Consider the following 6,000-nt stretch of genomic DNA (forward strand, 5'->3'; position numbering starts at 1 on the left):
GTGAGCCTACACTCTACATCAAGAACAACGTAATTCAAACACTATGATAGTTTCCTTGTACATGGACGATCTTATCTACATAGGAAACAATGAGATCATGATCAAAGAATTCAAAGAAGAAATAAAGCAGACATTTGAGATGACTGACTTAGGATTGATGTACTATTTTCATGGCATTGAGATTTTTATCTCGTAAAAAGAAATATAGTCAAAATTTGCTACAAAGGTTCAAGATGAATAATTGCAAAGTAGTATCTACTCCTCTAGTGCATAATGAGAAATTACAAAAAAAAAGATAGATTTGGAGAGGCAGATGCTTCACAATACAGAAGTCTCATTGAAAGTCTCTTTTATCTAACTACTTCAAGACTCAACATCGTGTATGCAACAAGTCTACTATCAAGATTCATGCAAAAGCCAAGTCAGAAGTACTACGAGGATGCAAGAAGAATCTTAAGATATCTACAACATACAAAGGATTATAGCATTCACTATACTGAAGATCCAAAACTACTTGGATATACCGATAGTGATTGGGCAGGATCAATTGACAACATGAAAAAGCACTTCTGGATATGCATTTACACTAGGATCAGGAGTATTATCTTAGACATAAAAAAAACTATGGCTTAATCATCTGCTAAAACTGAGTATGTTGCAGTCGCAAATGTTACTAGTCAAGCAATATGGATAAGGAAAATATTCGAAGACATAGGAGAGCAACAAGAAGAATCAACATCTATGTTGTGCGCCAACAAGTCAGCAATAGCAATGGCAAACAATCCAGTCCATCATAGTAGGACCAAGCATATAGCTATCAAGTATCATTTTTTACAAGAAGCCATATTGGAGAAGAAGATAAAGATCGAGTATTGCAACACAGAAGAGCAACTGGATGATATCTTTACCAAGGCACTACCAAGATCAAAGTTTGAACTATTTTGAGAGATGCTTGGAGTTACACAAATGTGCATCAAGGAGGAGTATTGATTATGCTACACATTTGTGAAATTTTCTAGAATTTTCATGATCTTTTTTCATAAAAATAAATATGTAGATATTATGATAGAAAAGTCTAAAAGTTAAGTAAATAAATCAAGTACTAGAAATATCTAAGATTAATATCTAGAAATATCTAGGTTAATATCTAAAAATATCTAAGACCTAGAAATATCTAGAAATTATAATGAACCAACTTGTGAGGCCTATAAATAAGCCATCATGGAGCTCATTATAATAAACTAACAAACCTATCAAATTCCACTAGTCTTTGTAATCTCTCCTTAATCCATCAATAATATAACTGTCAAATTTCTCAAACCATTCATTCAAATCACTCCTTCATTAAAACTATCCTTAGTATTTTTACTACACAATTCAAGTCCATCATATACTAAACCAACTTCAAACTATTTCATAAAACTAATAAGGATAATGGTTATGGCTCCTCCTTCTCCTTGGAGAGATGATGATCAGATTGTGTGGGGTCTGTCGAACGATGGGTCTTTTAACCTGAAATCAGCATATAATGCATTATGCGAAGACTCCTCCCTTCCTAACCCTCTGTTCAACCTTTTTGAAGATGGAGAGGGCCAAAAAGAGTGTGATACGTCCTGTGGCTTATGACAAATGATGCTATTTTAACAAATAATAATAGAAGAAGAAGACATATGACTATGGACTCTACTTGTCTGAGATGTAATGTTGAAGACAAAACCACTCTGCATGTGCTTCCAAACTATTTTTTTGCTAAAGGGATCTGGGAATGACTCATCCCACACGAGCACAGGAATATTTCTTTACCCTTAATCTTTATGCTTGGTTGTCTTCTAATTTATCCAATAATTATGCAGTTTGGGAGAGGATTTTTGGTATTATTTTTTCGTCCCTTTGGTACACAAGAAATATGTTGATTTTTTTATGGGAAATACACCTTGCATAATATGGTTATTCACTCCATCCAAGCTCGATCGAAGGAGATAGAAAGCACCTCGTTTAAGTTGCTCAAGCCCAGGAGCTCAAAAACCAGTCAAAGTGTTTGATTGGTTGGGAATTGCCTCAAGAAATGTTCATTAAGATTAACGTTGATGGGTCTTTCTATACTCACAACAATGTGACTTTTTGTGGTCATTTTAGAGATTCCTTAGAAAGATTTGTGAAAGAATTATGGGCAATGATAAAAGGGCTACAATTGGCTGTGGCAAATAAGTTAAATCACATTATTATAGAATTGAAATCTCATATGGCTATCAACATGATTAAGAATGGGTGCTCTTCAAATCATCCATGCTCTCCCCTCATCTAGGATATCCTTGTTCTGTCTCGTCGCATTCAGGAGATTATTTGGCATCATAACCTTCGGGAAGCAAATTTGGTGGCAGATTGTCTTGCTAAGCAAGGTCAGGTTCTGCCTATGAAAATTCATATATATGATACCCATCCTTCTGCTATAATTTATCTCTAATTTCAGATTGCATTGGTGTTGTTAGGACAAAGGGTTTTGTCTAAGTCCTCTTTTAGAGTTAAATCCCAAAATGGTCTATGATATTGGCATCGTGCACTAAAATCATCCATGAGATTCTAATTGCACCAATTATGTCCCAGAAAGACAAAAGTGCACCACATTAGTGACACGTGTTACTCCATAGTTTCGCCACATGTAATAGTATGATAATGTGTTGACCGGTGACACATGGCATGCTGATGTGTCTGTTTGTGCCACGTGTCACAATGCTATTTGGCCACATGTTCGTTTGTGCCACGTGTCGCAACAGTATTCATCCACGTGTCATCCGCTATGTCATCATTGTAGATGCACCAAATTAGTCCCTCACTTTGTATTAAGTAACTCATTTTAGTCCCTGAAATTAAATGTCGTGCATCAAAATAGTCGCTTCACTAGTTTTTCTCATTTTTTAAAAATCTAAAAATTTAAGTATTTTAATTTGGATGCACTAATTTTAATTCTATCTTTTCATATATCATTTAAATACAAGTGCTTTTACAAAAATTTTTAAAATTTTAGTTTTAATTATATAATTTTTTTATAATAATTTAATATTGGTAAATTTTTAATATATAAGTATGTTATTATAAAAAAAGAATTATATAATTGATTAGACACATTTTTTAATTAAAAAACGTGTTTTTAACAAGCAATCAAGAATTAAAATACACTTTTTTTTCGGTTCTTATAGAATACACTTTGTTGTGTGTAAATAGGTTAGACTAAAGGCACTTCAAGCACCCTCACTACCATCTCCGACCTCTTCAGTCTATACGAAAGAGGTCAGAGATGGTAGTGGAGATACTTGAAATATCTTCACGTCAACTCCAAGACGACGATTAGGGGTACCCGCAAGAAAAAATATTTTATAAAAGCACTTATATTTAAATAACATGTGAAAAAATAGAATTGAATTTAATGCATTCAAAGATATTGAAAATTTTGAATTTATAGAAAAAAATGAGAAAAAACTAGTGAAGGGACTAGTTTGGTGCATGACATTCAATTTCAGAGACAAAAATGAGTCACTTAATATAAAGTGAGGGACTAATTTGGTGCATCTACAATGATGACAAAACGGATGACTCGTGGACAAATACTATTGCGATACGTCGCAAAAGCGGACACATGGCCAATTAGCATTGTGACACGTGGCACAACCATCCACATCAGCATGCCACGTGTCACCGGTTAACAGATCATCATATCATTACACATAGTCAAATCATAGAGTGACACGTGTACTAACAGTCCATGTTATCAAGCCATGTTCTCACGTTGTTAATGAAAAATGGGCCATGGAATAATGTGGTGCACTTTTGTCAATCTCAGAAACGTAATTGGTGTCATTTGAATCTCAGAGATGATTTTAGTGTACGACGCCAATCTCAGAGACCATTTTAAAGTTTAACTCCCCTTTTATTTTCTCTTATGCTGTTTGGGGTCTTGACCTCTCCCCCTCCAATAATACCTAATAATATGCATGAATTATATATCACTATATACCTAATAATTAGTTTTTACAAAAGAGGCTACTTTGATAGTTTAATGTTCAACTAATTTATTCTAAAACCAAATTTTATGAAATATATGAGTATAATAATCCAAATTATTACTAATTTTCTTATGTAAAAATCAAATGATTATATAGCACAAAAGTAATAAAACAATAGGTTACAATATATAACAATCACATAATATTGTGTGACCTCCTTAGTTATACATATATTTGCATATGAAAAATGCAAATTTTTTAGTTTAATCCAAAATTGAATCTACCGAAGATTCAAATAATAAAGAAGACACAAAAAATTCTCAATGACTCAATTATGAATGGCTCTGATACCACTTGTTGAAATTTTTTTCTTTCTTCAATTTTAAGACCATCCATGTTAAATAATTAAGAAATATAGCTGAGAGTGCGAAAGCATACCTCAATTCATGGGCGTGATGGAGAGAGTTTGGTTCTTTGATATCCCTCAACCAAAGCTTTCTGTATCCTGATAAGGTTGAATCGCAACTCCTCTGATGGAAAAAGAGTGGAAGCGGCTTTGATGTGTTGGGGACCAAAATCCTAAAGTCACTATTTATATTTGAGTGTGACACCTATTAAACCCTGAAACTCAAATAAAATAGTATCCTTGGTTTTATTCTCATTGAATTCCAAATAAAAAATAATAATGACTTATTTAATTTAATATTTATGACAATAAATGAGATCACCATTATATAAGTCATTTGATATGAAATAGTATAATTTGATATTATAATTAATATATATATATATATAGCATATAATAATTTTCTAACAGGTTTATTTTATAAAATGTGTTATTATCTCAAAATCTTGTATGATTTTACATGCTTGTATATATCTCAATTTATTTATTCAGTAAATTCATTCAACATACATGGCTCTAATTGAACTGTAGTTGAAAATAAACTTTATTATAATGCAGGATTTTCTAGTAACTACCAAATATATTATATATGAATAATTTTTTAAAAAATATGAAGCAAGTAAGAGAGAATTATCAAAATATAGTGTTTTGAGAATTTTTAATATCTCTTAAAAAATTTTATATTTGTTTTTTTTATCTTTTGATTTTTTTGTTGGAAATGGTTAATAAATATGTGGTTTGAGAAAAAATAAATTACAAAATGAGATTTTTTTAATGATGTTCATAAATTGCAAAACGAATTATAACATAGTTAATTAGTTGGGTTATCAAAACTTAGATTAAATAAAAGGTTAAATTCAACCATGATAAATTAACCTATTTTAACCAATAATATTGTGCCATATAGCAAGAGGTACTTACTCTTTAAAATTGGGAGAATTTGGTAAAATTCACCTTATATTTATTTTAATTTATGTTATGTATATGATGATGGTTATATAAATTTTGAAATTTAATTTTATTTATTATATTTTAATAATTATAAGAGCAGGACGGGTTAGAATTCAACTTTTTACTACCCGCGAATATGAGCAGAGCAAATTCTATGTAGGTTATTGTAGCACGGAAGGGGATCGAGTAGGGCAAAAACATGCCCTTACCTACCCCATTACCACCCCTGATCTTAGTGCATTACTAGAAATTTATAATCAAAGGTAACTAGAGGATCACCATTTCATTGTTCCAAATTGAAGTAGAATTTGAATCAAATCGGTTGTGAGTAGTTCTTATTCTATTTTCTTAAATCGAAATTGGCATTCGATGTTTCCTTTCTTAAATCATACCTGGGTTTTGTTTCTTTTCCGTTTTAATCACATTGGCTTGGGTGATTCTTGTTTAGGATTTGTTAGTTTTATGAAATAGTTTGAAGTTGGTTTAGTGTTTATGAACTTAAATGTTGTAGCAAGAATAACTTTGATGAAGAAGTAGTTATGATGAATGGTTTGAGAAAATTATTAGCACAACAGTGTGTCTACGCACAGAACGCTGTTTTTGCAAAATTTTAAGATTCTAAAGTCACAAACATAATATTCA

This window comes from Arachis hypogaea, chromosome 6 (genome assembly GCF_003086295.3).
Source record: "Arachis hypogaea cultivar Tifrunner chromosome 6, arahy.Tifrunner.gnm2.J5K5, whole genome shotgun sequence".
NCBI lineage: Eukaryota > Viridiplantae > Streptophyta > Magnoliopsida > Fabales > Fabaceae > Arachis > Arachis hypogaea.